This window comes from Armigeres subalbatus, chromosome 2 (genome assembly GCF_024139115.2).
Source record: "Armigeres subalbatus isolate Guangzhou_Male chromosome 2, GZ_Asu_2, whole genome shotgun sequence".
Classification (NCBI taxonomy): Eukaryota; Metazoa; Arthropoda; class Insecta; order Diptera; family Culicidae; genus Armigeres; species Armigeres subalbatus.
The window spans coordinates 207,421,036-207,436,209 of NC_085140.1; positions in this window are offsets into that span (position 1 = coordinate 207,421,036).

Here is a 15,174-nt window from a genome sequence, read left to right on the forward strand (position 1 = left end):
ATAAAATTTATTTGTGAATTTCTTTAGATTTTTGCCAATAAAAATGTGTGGATTTTTATTAGTGTATGAAAACAAAGTTTCATTTTGTAAAAGTGAGAAATAAATTATACATTCGAAATACCAGCATTTGTATTTTCACCCGTCCTTGCTTTTTTGGCCTCAACAACTGCGTGCACTACAAGATCTTTTAGTTCTGTCAATTTTAGTTTGAATTTGGCGTTTCCCTTTCTTGATGCATTAAACAATTAGTTTTGCTTCACGTGTTTTGGCATAGTTTTTATCCTTACTTTCTTTGTATTGATCAGAGTCCGTTGAATCGCTCAATGGCTGCAGCAATGATGGTGATGTCAGTAGTAGTGATGGTAGTCAGCAACCGATATACTGTTCTTCAGTTTTCTGTGGTAAAAGCTTGCTGGGAGAGTGGTTTTCATGAATAAAATCAACATTCTCCTTAACGTAGGCGTCTGACCCCTAGTTCCCCTACTGTTGTGGCACTCGATGACAAAACATATTCAACTGGGACAAGTTTTGTAATCTTGTATATTGCAGATGTCGAAGTTATTAATGACAGCTCAATATGAGCAGTTATGATTGTATAAACCAGGTATTGTGTCGCCAGCACTAAATTGTATTCCGACTTCCGACGTTTTACTTTCGAACTTACTTCCGACATCATGAACGTCAGAACAAAATTTGAATTTGCTACCAACACACGCTAACTTTCACTTACTCAGTGACTGAGTAAAATTGTATTGCCCTCTCTTTTCTTCTCACGGAAATTTTACTCAGTTTCTGCCAAAAGCAGGATAACTCATAGCTCATAGTAGTCCCGCTTTTGACGGAAACTGAGTAAAATTTCCAAGAGAAATAAAGAAATAGCAATACAATTTTACTCAGTCTCTGAGTAAGTGAAAGTTAGAGTGCACATTATCGGAAGAGCGTTCGGAAGTGTGGGAATCGACTTCCGAACTTCAATTTGGTGCCAGCGACGTTGTCAGCGACAAAACAAGCTCGATTTTGTGACAGATAACATCGTGCAGTGCTGCATATTAATTTTATTTTTCGGTGTGAATCTCGTCGGAAGTGGGCCTTGCTGTCAGTTCATCAGCGTCATATAAACAGTTTTGGTCTAAATGCACAATATCTGGCAACCCCAATCCTACCCCCTACGTTTGACAACAGCCAACATCTTTGAGTTTCCCATTGTTCTATTGTAATTGGGTTTCCCACTGACCAGAGTCTATTATATAGAGTTGCGCAAAGAGGATCTTCTTACTCTTATTCTGAATGATGCTCTTGTTATTATGTTGAAAACTCTCATTTTTGTTCAACCCTTCAAGTGACTTCACGGGAGTGATCACTTCTAAAGCTTTTTAATTCGATAACCAAAGTCACCTACAGAGTGCAAACACGTGAGTTTCTTGTTGCTACTTTATTGGGGGGTGTATAGAAGTTTTTTGAAGCTGTTTCTAGAACAAATCTAATACATTTCAATTCATGAGTTATAATTCGCCATAATAATCATCAGGCGATAACAATACTTCCGCCTTACCAACAATCATTTGTTTACTTTGCTCGATAGGTAGACGGTTTGACAGTTCAATAGGTAGATTTGGCTTCACTCTTTGCGTAACTCTATCACCCTTATTCTTGTTTACGGACGAACGATAAATACTTTCGAACGAATGCGATTCGTTCGAACCGTTCCTCCATTTGATTTTGCTGGCGTAAACGAGAATGCACTTCAACTTTCGTTCGAAAGCGCGTTTGTACGTAAACAAGAATATGGGTGTATATGCCACTGACAATTCTATTTTGTAAACAAACCACTATTCCGAAGTGATTTTTTCCAAATAGCCGAAATTATTTTTCATAATTTTTCAAGAACTTGTGCGAAAGTATGAATGCGAGGTGTATTTCAACAAGAATATTGATGTCTTTAATAAATTTTCATATTTCAATCGGCTCCAAGCGCTCTACTTCGCCAAAATATTGTGATATTTAAAATATATTTTCAATGGCAGGTTTCAACGATTATGATTACGCCTTCGTATTAAATTAATCGATGATTTTGATGCTGGCATCAGAAACATGGCCGCTTGGCAGATCCCTGGTATAAACTAAGACGCCACTTGTGCGACTAATATGACAGCTGGTTTCAGTGTGAACTGGATATCCTGTAGAAACATTGTTGTTTCTTGAGGATCGTTTTTCCTCAAATCGAGTGGATCATTGTCGAGTGGATCATTCGACTTGTTCAACTTTTCTGGAGCTGGAATTTTATCTACTGCCACGAGCACATGATCGCTACTGCTGTATTCTTCAGATATGTTATCCGTTTCAACCGCAAGAAGCTAGATAAACAAAAAACCCGAATTTATCCCCCCAGCGGTGATGATTTCTCTCTCGACACAATCGTTTGATTCCATCTCAGGGTAATACGTACTAAAAATAAATACCTATCATTCGGCCATGATTCGGATTCTTCACTCACTCTTCTTGCTTTCAATCGATTCGAAATTGTTTTGGGTTAGAATCTCGTTGCGCTTCTGAATTTTTGTGAATATGCTTATAAAAGTTATTTGAAGGAGCGAAGAGAATTCAGTGGAGTACAATAAAATTATCTGGCGCGCCGGCACTCACGAATTTATCACCCGTCTACTTCCTTACAGAGGAGAACCCTGACAAATCACACTTCGCTAAATGGCAGGGATTGGGGCTGGGGCAGGGGGGTGCGTCGCCCCCCCTAAATTGTGGAAAGATTGAACGGGTACTGAAATGAATTCCCTCAAACATGTGCACTTTACGAACCAATCATATACAAAAATAGGTGGTTGAAATTCAAAAGATTCCCAAAACTTATTAGGGCATCCAGGATCCATAATATATGAAAGTTCAAAACAACTCGAAACATTTCGTGCTAAAAAATTCTCCTTGAAATCCTTCTAGAAGCTCCCCTGGGAACTTCTGAATTCCTCTGGAAAGTTATCCACAAATTCCTCTGAAAATCGTTCGAAAATCCTTCTCATGTAATTGCAATTCTTTTTTGTCTAGAAACCCCCCATTAATTTTTTTTTAGGAAATTCACAAAGAAATTCCTTGAAGATTTCTTTTCTTCTCTCCAAGATTTACTTCTAGATATTTCTTCGGCTATTCTCTCTTCAGGAAGAATCCGGCATTTCCTTCAGGAACGCATTCGAGAGTTCCGTCAAGAATACATATGGAATTTCTTCCCAAAATTCTACCAGAAGTTTCTTCAAAAAATTATGATGGAAATCCTCCGATTTAGCTCCATAATTTCACTTGTAAATCTATACGAAATTCCTTCGGAAATTCTTCTAGGAACTTCTCCGGGCATTCCTCTCGGAACTCTTCCTTTAATTCCTCCGGGAATACTTCCAGGAAATTTGCCGGGAATACCTCCAAACATTCAATAGCAAAATCTTCTAGCATTTCAATCTGGAATTCTTTTCGCAATTACTTCAGAATATCCTTCAAGAAATCCTCTAGAAATATCTTCATGAGTTTCTCCTGGTATTCGTCCAAGTATTTCCCCAGAAATTCTTACAGGTATTTTTCCGGGAGTTTCTTCAGGTACTTCTCCAGGAATTCCTTCAATTATTTCTCCGGGAGATTTTCCGCGGAAGTGTACTAGAATTCCTTCCGGATTTCACTCGGAATTTACTAGGATATCTGCCAAGAGTTCTTCCGGAAATTTCTTCGGAACAATCCGCAGGGATTTTCTTCAGCAATTCATCTGGGAATACTTTCAGGATTTCATCTGGGAATTTCTGCATTAATTCTTCCTGGTATTTTTTTGGGAATTCCTTCAGATATTTTTTCAGAAATTCCTTTAGGAACTTCTCTAAGAATTATTTCAGGACTTCCATGTGGAAATTCCTCCGGAAGTGCTTGTGAGAGTTCCTCCGACAGTTCTTCCGGGAGTTTTTCCAAGAAATTCTACGGTAATACCTCCAGGAACTTCACAGGGACGATATTTGGCAGGAATTTCACGGGAAATGAGATTTCGGAAGCTCCTTCAGAAATATTTTTTCTCTTCCTCTAGAGTATTCCACCGGATGTTCCTCTGAAGTTCCACAAGTAGTTCCTTCGAGAATTCAATAAGGCTTTCTTCCAGGAATTCATTTAGTATTTCTTTAGGCATTTATCTACAGAAGTTCCTCGGAGAATTTCTCTGGGAGTTCTTACGGGAATTCCTCCGGGAGGTTCTTTTAAGAATTCTTCCAGGAGTTCCTCCTGGAATTCTTACGGAAGTTCCTTTGGAAGTTCATCCTAGAATTCTTACGAGAGTTCCTCCAGGATTTCCTCCGGAAATTCTTCCTGTAGTTCTTCAATAAATTCCTCCAGAAGTTCCACCGGCAGTTCCTCCGAGAATTCCTCTGATAATTTCTCCGGAAATTCCTATAAAAAATCTCCCGGGAGTTCCTCCGGAAATTACTCTGAGAGTTCCTCCGGGAGTTCCTTTTCAGAGAAACACCCGGAGAAACTGCCGGTGAAACTCCCGAAGGGATTCTCGTAGAAACTGCTGGTGGATCTCCCGGAGGAATTCCCGAAGGAACTGCCGGAGGAGCTCCCGTAAGAACTCCCGGAGGAATTTCAGGAGGAACTCCTAGAAGAATCTCTAGAGGACCTCCCGGATGAGCTCCCAGAGAAACTATCGGAAGAACTTCGGGAGGAATTTCCAGCTTAATTTCTGAAGAAAGCCTAAATGATTTCCTGAAAAAAGCCTGAATAATTTCCTGGAATAGCTTCTGGTGGAACTCCCGGAGAAATTTCCGGAGAAACTCCCGGATGAATTGCTGGTGGAATTCCCGGAGGAACTCTCGAAGAAATTTTCTGGAAGAATTTCTGAAGAAACTCCCGGGAGAATTTTCAAAGGAACCCCGGGGAAACTACCAGAAGCATTCTCGGAAACAAGAGAATTCATCTTATAGACAAATCTCGTCTAGCTGAAACCTTTGTTGGGGTTTGTAGCTGGACCATCATCATCATCAGAGGACCTCCCGGAGAATTCCCTGAGGAGCTCGCAGAGAAATTCTCAGAGGAGCTTCTGGTGGAAAATCTATATAAATTCCTGAAGAAGCCTAAATAAATTCCAATTCTGCCGAAATTCCCGGAAGAATTTTTAGAGGAACTGCCGATTGAACTACCGGAATAATTCTCGAAGGAAATCCTAGAGAAATTTTTGGTGGAAATGCCGGTGAAGCTCCTGGAAGAATTCCAGGAGAAATTTTCGGAGAAACTCCTGGAGGATCTCCCAGTGGAAATCTTGAAGTTTCCACCGGAATTCTTTCAGGATTTCATTGCGAATTAATCTAGGAATTCCTCCGAAAATTCCATTTTTGATTTCATTTTCGGTATAATTTCTGTATAAATTTCCGGTGGAATTCCTGGAGAAATTCTTTGAAATTTTCACAAGAAATTATTCGAAACAATTCACGGAAAAATTTATGGAATTTACAAATTCTCAGGAATGTTTACTGGCAATTCTGCGGAATTTCCACGGAATATTCTTATTCTTAAAAAATGATGGGAAACAGCACGAAATTATTTGAATTATTGCAGGGAGTTCTGCAGAACTTATAAAGAAGTTCGTGAAGATTTTCTTGGAGTAAATAATGGTGAAATTTTCGGATCAATTCCTGGCAAAATTTATTGTCGAAGGAATTCCTAGAGAAAGCTTGCATATTGATTTTTCTGCCTATTTTATAATAAATAATATTTCAGAGAGGATTTGTTTAGAAATTCAGATGTATGGTTCTAGTTTTCTTAAACTTATGGAAGAATGCATGATTTTTATAATAATTGTTATAGCCGATTTTATATTCTTTCTGAATACTAAGTTGGTTAATATTTTTCTCACTTTATTTAAAAATATCTGATGAGCAATAAATCACGCATTTTTAAATCCATTTATTGTTTCGATTTGGTTTGGATTTGGTTTCATATTATTTATATTTATTCAGACTAAGGCCGAAGTGGCCTGTGCGGTATATAAGAGTCTTCTCCATTCGGCTCGGTCCATGGCTACACGTCGCCAACCACGCAGTCTACGGAGGGTCCGCAAGTCATCTTCCACCTGATCGATCCACCTTGCCCGCTGCGCACCTCGCATTCTTGTGCTCGTCGGATCGTTGTCGAGAACCATTTTCACCGGGTTACTGTCCGACATTCTGGCTACGTGCCCGGCCCATCGCAGTCGTCCGATTTTCGCGTTGTGAACGATGGATGGTTCTCCCAACAGCTGATGCAATTCGTGGTTCATTCGCCTCCTCCACGTACCGTCCGCCATCTGCACCCCACCATAGATGGTACGCAGCACTTTCCTTTCGAAAACTCCAAGTGCGCGTTGGTCCTCCACGAGCATCGTCCAGGTCTCGTGTCCGTAGAGGACTACCGGTCTAATTAGCGTTTTGTAGATTGTCAGTTTGGTACGGCGGCGAACTCTATTCGATCGGAGCGTCTTGCGGAGTCCAAAGTACGTACGATTTCCAGCCACTATGCGTCTCCGAATTTCTCTGCTGGTGTCATTTTCGGCAGTCACCAGTGAGCCCAAGTACACAAATTCTTCTACCACCTCGATTTCGTAACCACCGATGCAAACTCGCGGTGGGTGGCTCACATTGTCTTCTCTTGAACCTCTGCCTATCATGTACTTCGTCTTCGACGTGTTGATGACTAGTCCGATCCGCTTAGCTTCCCTCTTCAGTCTGATGTAGGCTTCCTCCATCTTCTCAAAGTTACGTGCCATAATATCTATGTCGTCGGCGAAACCAAATAGCTGGACGGACTTATTGAAAATTGTACCACTCGTGTTAATCCCTGCTCTTCGTATTACCCCTTCCAAAGCGATGTTGAATAGCAAACACGAAAGACCATCACCTTGCCGTAACCCTCTGCGGGTTTCGAAGGGACTCGAGAATGCCCCTGAAACTCGAACTACGCACATCACCCGATCCATCGTCGCCTTGATCAACCGTATCAGTTTATCCGGAAATCCGTTTTCGTGCATTAGCTGCCATAGCTGGTCCCGATCGATTGTATCATATGCGGCTTTGAAGTCGATAAATAGATGATGTGTGGGCACGTTGTATTCGCGGCATTTCTGCAATACCTGACGTATGGCGAACACCTGGTCTGTGGTAGAGCGTTCACCCATAAATCCCGCCTGGTACTGCCCCACGAACTCTCTTGCAATTGGTGTTAGTCGACTGCATAAAATTTGGGAGAGTACCTTGTAGGCGGCGTTCAGCAATGTGATTGCGCGGTAGTTGCTGCAATCCAGCTTATCACCCTTTTTGTAGATGGGACACACGACACCTTCCATCCACTCCTGCGGCAAAACTTCCTCCTCCCAAATCTTGGTGATGACCCAGTGCAGCGCTCTAGCCAGTGCCTCACCACCGTGTTCAAATAGCTCTCCTGGTAGTTGGTCAACCCCAGGGGCTTTGTTGTTCTTCAGCCGACCAATCTCCTCCTGGGTTTCCTGGAGATCCGGAGCCGGTAGAATTATGTCCTGCGCGCGTTCTCCCAGGTCCATCACCATACCGCCATCTTCGTCTGCCACATCGCCATTCAGGTGTTCTTCGTAGTGCTGCCGCCACCTTTGGATCACCTCACGCTCGTTCGCAATAAAGTTCCCGTTTATGTCCTTGCACATATCAGGCTGTGGCACGTGGCCCTTACGTGAACGGTTTAACTTCTCATAGAACTTTCGTGTGTTATTAGCGCGGTACAGTTGCTCCGTTTCTTCACGGTCTCGATCTTCCTGCTGGCGCTTTTTCCTCCGGAAAATCGAGTTTGTCTGTTCCGCGCCTGTTTATATCGTGCCTCGTTCGCCCTCGTGCGGTGTTGCAGCAATCTCGCCCATGCTGCATTCTTCTCTTCCACTAACTGCTCACATTCGCCGTCATACCAGTCGTTTCTCTGATCCGGGGGCACCGTGCCTAGTGCAGCGGTTGCGGTGCTACCAATTGCGGATCGAATATCTCTCCAGCCATCTTCAAGAGACGCTGCGCCTAGCTGCTCTTCCGTTGGAAGTGCCACTTCCAGCTGCTGCGCGTATTCTTGGGCTAGTCTACCGTCTTGTAGCCGCCCAATGTTAAGCCGCGGCGTTCGACTTCGACGCGTGTTGTACACCGTCGAGAGCGCAGGCATACTGCAACGAGGTAGTGGTCGGATTCAATATTCGCACTGCGGTAAGTGCGGACATTCGTGATGTCGGAGAAGAATTTACCGTCGATTAGAACGTGATCGATTTGGTTTTCCGTTTCTTGGTTAGGTGATCTCCATGTGGCCTTGTGGATATTTTTGCGGGGAAAGAAGGTGCTTCGGACTACCATTCCGCGGGAGGCTGCGAAGTTTATGCATCGTTGGCCGTTGTCATTCGATACGGTGTGCAGACTATCCGGTCCGATGACCGGTCTATACATTTCCTCCTTCCTACCTGTGCGTTCATGTCACCGATGACGATTTTAACGTCCCGCAGTGGGCATCCATCGTATGTCTGCTCCAGCTGTGCGTAGAACGCTTCTTTCTCGTCGTCGGGTCTCCCTTCGTGTGGGCAGTGCACGTTGATGATGCTATAGTTGAAGAAACGGCCTTTAATCCTCAGCTTGCACATCCTTGCGTTGATTGGCTGCCACCCAATCACGCGTTGGCGCATCTTACCCAGCACTATGAAGCCGGTTCCCAGCTCGTTGGTGGTGCCACAGCTTTGGTAGAAGGTAGCTGCTCGATGCCCGCTTCTCCACACTTTCTGTCCTGTCCAGCAAATCTCCTGCAGCGCCACGACGTCGAAGTTGCGGGGATGTAATTCATCGTAGATCATCCTGTCGCAACCTGCGAAACCTAGCGACTTGCAATTCCATGTTCCAAGCTTCCAATCGTTCCATCCCTGTATTCGTCGCCTAGGTCTTTGCCGATTATATCGAGTCGCATTATCTATTATATTGTTCATAATGATTGGTTTTCTAGGCGGCTTATTGGGCCTGCGCAAACCTCCTGTCTCGTCGGAGGGCCGTCGTGTCAGGGCTGTTTAGCGTCCCACCTAACACCAGGACTTGGGCTTGTGCGCTTTGAGCGGCACACGGTCGCTTTAGTGGGGCCTACTTGCGGATACATGCAGCTTTTTATAGAGGTTTAACAGGGCCCACTGTCAAACCCCACCACATCCTAGGCAATCCCCACAACTCGCGGATGGCCTGGGGAGGGATCGTCAAGCCCTTGGACATAGTCCCTGCTGCCCGAGGATTTGGTTTCATGTGTTTTATAAAACTACTATAAAGCCAAAGAATAAGATTTAGAAGACCAAAAAAGTTGGCCCCCTCCTTCAAAATCCTGGCTACGCCCATGATGACAATTAACATTATTGAATGTTCCTTTTCTTTAAAACTGAGCGGTTTTCATTCTTTGCATGCCTGCAACCGAACCACAAAATTAAAATGCCCAAAAATGTCAAATTTGCGAATTTGTCAATAAAATTATTCAAAAAGACGAAATCAATTCACTAGTAGTAAGGTTGTACGTCTAGGAAGACGGGAAAGGGAGAAGAAAGAAGCAAGAAGGAAGAAGGAACAAGGAAGAAAGTAGAAGGAAGTATGAAGAAGAAAGAAAGAAGGAGGAAAAAGAAAAAAGAAAGATTGAGGAGGAAGCAAAAAAGGAGAAGAAAAAAAAGAATGAAGAAAAAAGAAGGAAGAAGGAAGAAGGAAGAAAGAAGAAAAAAGAAGAAAGAAGAAAGAAGGAGGAATGAAGAAGGAAGAAGGAAGGCATAAGGAAGTAGGAAGTAGGAAAATACTTCTTTCTTCATTCATCCTTCTTCCTTTTTCCTTCTTCCTTCCTTCAATCTGGAGGAATTCCAGAGAAATTCACGCAGGAATTCGGAAGGGGGGGAGCACACCAGGGAAGTTCAAGACAGAATTCTGAGAGTATTCCCGGAGGAATTGGGGTATTCCCGGAAAAGGGGAAATTCCCAGAGGGATTCCTTGGAAAATTCCCGAAGTCTGCCTTCGGGGAGTTTTCAGATGAATTCAGGGGGAGCTTCCCGGAAGAGTTTTTGGATTTTTTAAAGACATTCCGAAAAAAAGGTTATAAGCAAAATTTCTTGCTGAGTGTGTGTGGTGTGTTGAAAAAGGTTTTTAATGACATGATTCTTTAAAAGTAGTTAGCTAAATTTAATTTTCCTTTCCCTGTAGTAAAGCGAAATAGTATAAAGCACAATTAAATTCTGGTAGGCGACTAGTGCGAATAGAAACGAAGATTAGAAGTTAAAGAGAACACCGAAGATTTGTTAATTGATAATATATAATTGAAACATTGTGCGTGGTGTTTCATTTAACAATTCAGATTCGTAGCAGCATCGGTTTATTGCCGACACATCACACCTTTCGTTACGACCGCTCTTAGACCCCACCTATCGGCTGCAAAGTTTTCCCGGGGTGCACGTGGCCGGAAGAAGGCTGCGTCCGTAAATTTCCGTACCTTAGGCAGGCAAAACAACCGTATTTCGATCGTCATGGTCCACGTCGACGAGTAGGTCCGTGTAGAATACATCGACGCCATCGTACGCATCATCACCGATCGCTTAGCATCTGCCGACGTCATCGCGCGCACGGCCGATGCGCCCCTACATCATCGTCCCGACGGCGAGACTTACTAGCGGCATTATCGTCTTGCGCGCCAACGGACCACCGAAGCGTATGCACCACGCTTAGCGGAAGTCTACGAATCAGCGAGGGAGGAAAACCCATATGCCGGCGGGCATCACATCACAGCCGTGATAGTTTTCCGTCGCCGCCCTCGCGTCGATGCTCATCGTAAATCCTAGGTCGTGAGTACTACATATGGATGCTTTTTGTTGTGTCGTTGTCCATGGCCATGTGACCGTAAAAGGCACACAAAATCGAAAGCATCCCATTGTCAATGAGCGGGATGAAACACAATAGTCTTTTTTTTTTTTTTTTTTTTTTTTTTTTTTTTTTATTATTACAAGGGAGAATGCATTTACACACTAACCCAGTACACGTTCATTGTAGTTGCCAAACTACCACACGGAAGTGTACTGGAGTGTCGGACTCGACCATACCGGCAATACCGACTAAACTCCCTTGGGCTCCACCATCGTTTCCCCCAGGAACTACCTCGCAGTACTACTTCTGGGGGGATGGCAGTACTAAGCGTACTCGCTCATTATCGCTCACACAGGCACTCGTCCTATGCGAGACTGACTTGGGTGCTCGCACACCATTTGAGTCTTACTTGGATGCTCTCCCGGGCGCTCCGCTGCCATGCCTCGAGGTGTCAATAGCGGTAACTGCCTGGGAGTACAGATATTACGCTACGACACTCCTGCCTCAGCACGAGCAGATCAATCACACCACTGCCGAAGCAGACCACACGCTACCCTGCCGAAGCAGGGACACTCCCCATGCACCACATGTGCACAACTGTAGGTGTGTTTTTTTTTTTTTTTTTTTTTTTTTTTTTTATAGAGGGATGAAGGCAAATCTGCATACAGACACCTGAAATTATCACTCAGGGAGTGGGGTTGACGCGTTTGGCAGAAGGCCAGACCGCCGGACCCACTAAACCCACCCAAGCAACAGAAGGTTACTTGAGTTACCCTCTCTTCTAATGCACAATTCCCCCCGGGACTACCTTTCAGTATTACTTCTGTGGGGGAAAGCAGTACTAAAAGTACTCCTCCCAAAACAACACCTTTCACAGTGCCTCTCTTCGATGTTTTGTCATACGTCTGAGCCCTTTGGCTCTCTTATTGGTGCCAGCAAGCACACAAAAGCGTGGGCCCTTAAGCCCTTTACTTTTTTTTCCTTGTGCCATTCAGCAACGCATCTACTTTCCTTTTTATTTTTAGAGCCATTTAGCTCTCAACGTGCTCGCAAGCTGCTCAGATAGTCCCCCGGCAGCGGATCTATCCTACTTCGACGGGGAGTCCCCCAACGGCGGAAGTTCCCCGATACCGACGACCCGCATTCGTGGATGGCTGTTACATTACCAACACTACACATTCACCTGGTATGCATGTTCATAGATCCGCTCAAGTCCTACGCACATTCTCACTTCAACGGGTGACCGGACGAGTGCCGAGGTCAGGCCAAAGATTCCGGGTGGAGATAGCTTCCGGTTCAGTGGTGCCCCGACGACCCGAAGCAGGTGCATTCACGCGGCACGATCTACTCAACTGGTCCCCGGCGGTGGACCTAGCCTACTCCGATTAACCGATTTCCCATGAACTGCGCCTTTCAGCTTCTTGCTTAACCGATGAGCCATTCAGCTCTCACCTTGGTCGCGGACTACTCGGATAGTCCCCGGCGGTGGATCAATCCTACTCCGACAGGGAGTTCCCCGACGTCGGAAGCTCCCCCGTAACCGACGACCCGTCTCAACGGGTGACCGGGCGAGTGCCGAGGTCAATCCAAAGATTCCGGGTGGAGATAACTTCCAGTTCAATGGTGCCCCGACGACCCGAAGCCGGTACATTCGCACGCCACGGTCTACTCAGCTGATCCCCGGCGGTGGACCTAGCCTACTCCGATAAACAACTGTAGGTGTGTGGGTACAACCCACTGCTACCCTGCCGCCAAAGCAGCTTCTCCAAAGACCATTCGCTCCATGTGACCCTTTTTCGGGTGCTCACTCTAACACTCCACTGCCATGCCTCGAGGTGTCGATAGGTACCTCGACTCCTACCTCAGCATGTGCAGTCCATACTCAGACTTCTGCTGCGCTTCGAGGTGTCAATAGCGGTAACTGCCTGGGCCTACAGATATTACGCTACGACACTCCTGCCTTAGCACGAGCAGATCAATCACACCACTGCCGAAGCAGACCACACGCTACCCTGCCGAAGCAGGGACACTCCCCATGCACCACATGTGCACAACTGTAGGTGTGTGGGTACAACCCACTGCTACCCTGCCGCCGAAGCAGCTTCTCCAAAGACCATTCGCTCCATGTGACCCTTTTTCGGGTACTCACTCTAACACTCCACTGCAATGCCTCGAGGTGTCGATGGGTACCTCGACTCCTACCTCAGCATGTGCAGTCCATACTCAGACTTCTGCTGCGCTTCGAGGTGACAATAGCGGCGACACGCTATGACACTCCTGCCTCAGCACAACCAGATCACTCACTCCCTGCCGAAGCAGCTCACGCGCTACCCTACCGAAGTAGGGACACTCCACAACTCACTCTAACACTCCACTGCCATGCCTCGAGGTGTCGATAGCGGTATGTAGGGACCAATCAACGATACTACGCTACGACACTCTTACCTTAGCATGTGCAGTCCATACTCAGACTTCTGCTGCGCTTCGAGGTGACAATAGCGGTGACGCGCTATGACACTCCTGCCTCAGCACAACCAGATCACTCACTCCCTGCCGAAGCAGCTCACGCGCTACCCTACCGGAGTAGGGACACTCCCCATGCCAATTGGCACTCCCTGGGCTTGTGCTTTTGAAGCGGCACACAGTCGCTTTGATAGAGTCTGCTTACGGGCACTTGTGGTTTTTTTGGGAGGGATTTTAGCAGAGCCCACTGCTAAATCCCACCACGCCCTAGGCAGTTCTCCCTGACTCACAGCTGACAGCTGGGGAGGGGTCGTCAAGCCCTTGGACATGGTCCCTGCTGCCCCAGAACACAATAGTCTGTAGCCCGGCTATTTGCACGCGCGCTTGGAAGGAGATCAGCTACCAAGGAGCTAGCCTTTACTAAGGTGGCGCAGATCAGCGCTGCGTGCCACTAGTTCTCTCTTTTACTCTCCCATTGATCTTATGCAACGCAAATAGTGACGTCACTAACATAACATAAGAACAGCGGGAGAGTGAAAGAGAGAACTAGTGGCACGCAGCGCTGATCTGCGCCACCTTAGTAAAGTCTAGCTCATTGATCAGCTACTGCTGCTGGCGACATCGCCGTCGACGGAGAGAAAGAGAGAGAAGGAAACGGTATACACACCCGTTTCAAATCACTCAGAGACTGAGTGAAATTGTATTGCCGTCTCTTTTTTTCTCACGGAAATCTTACTCATTTTTCGTAAAAAGTGGAACTACTCAAAATTTGAGTAGTTCCACTTTTTACGAAAATTGAGTAAGATTTTCGTGAGAAAAAAAGAGACGGCAATACAATTTTACTCAGTCTCTGAGTGATTTGAAACGGGCGTGTAAGGCAATCCATAAGACAGCTGCGATCAGCTGACAATTTTTGTTTACCTTGATTTTTTGACAGATTCTGACCGGACTGACATAACAATTGAAAGGAAAATGTTAAGCGCGGCTTACACCAGAAGTGAGTTCCTTTCAACTGCATACACACTTTGTTTGGATTTCAATTGTCAGTCCCATCGCTGAAAGTCCTCAGAGAATAAATAAAATTATGGTACGAAACTGAGCTTTGAGCTTTATGGTAGAGCGAACGGTACAAATGTCTTTCTCATGAGAATAAATTTGAATTTCTACACTGAAGAAAGTTCGAGGTTTACTACTTTTGAGTCTCATGTTGCTCCGAGTTCGGTAAGTTTATTAGTTTAAAGGAAACTATCAGCCCAGTATACAACTCCCTATTTTGATGCGTATTGTGATGATGTGGAAATGTTGAAATTGGCCCGGTGATGATAAATCCGCTCTAGAGTTAATTTCTTCAATCGATCTCAAAGTTGGTCATACTGAATTCGAATTAAAGTAGGGGTATCTTACTCGTTCTCGTGAAGTACGGTGGCCGTTCTGCAGCCGGAAAGTCAGCTTCCTTCCCGCAATCAGGGTAACCTTGATCCTCCCCTCCGGAAGGTCTCAAAGCCGGGCAAGCTTGTAAATCAGGTGGATGGTCTCCTTTGGAGTGGCGCTTAAGCCATCTCACTCTTTCAGGAAGCTGATCCGGGACGCATTATATCCTTCGGAAATTTCTACATGAATTCCTGAAGAAATTCTTGAGTGAATTCTGGTGAAACACTTGAATGAATTTTTGGTGGGCATGGCGAGCATGAGCATTATGACCGGCATTATTGAGAAAATATTCGGATAAATTGCTGGATGAGTTTTCGGATAATTTTCTAGCGGAAGTTTCGGAAGAATTCATCGGGTGTTACTAGAGAGATTGTTGTGGAACTATTGTGGGAGTTCCTTGGGTAATTTCCAC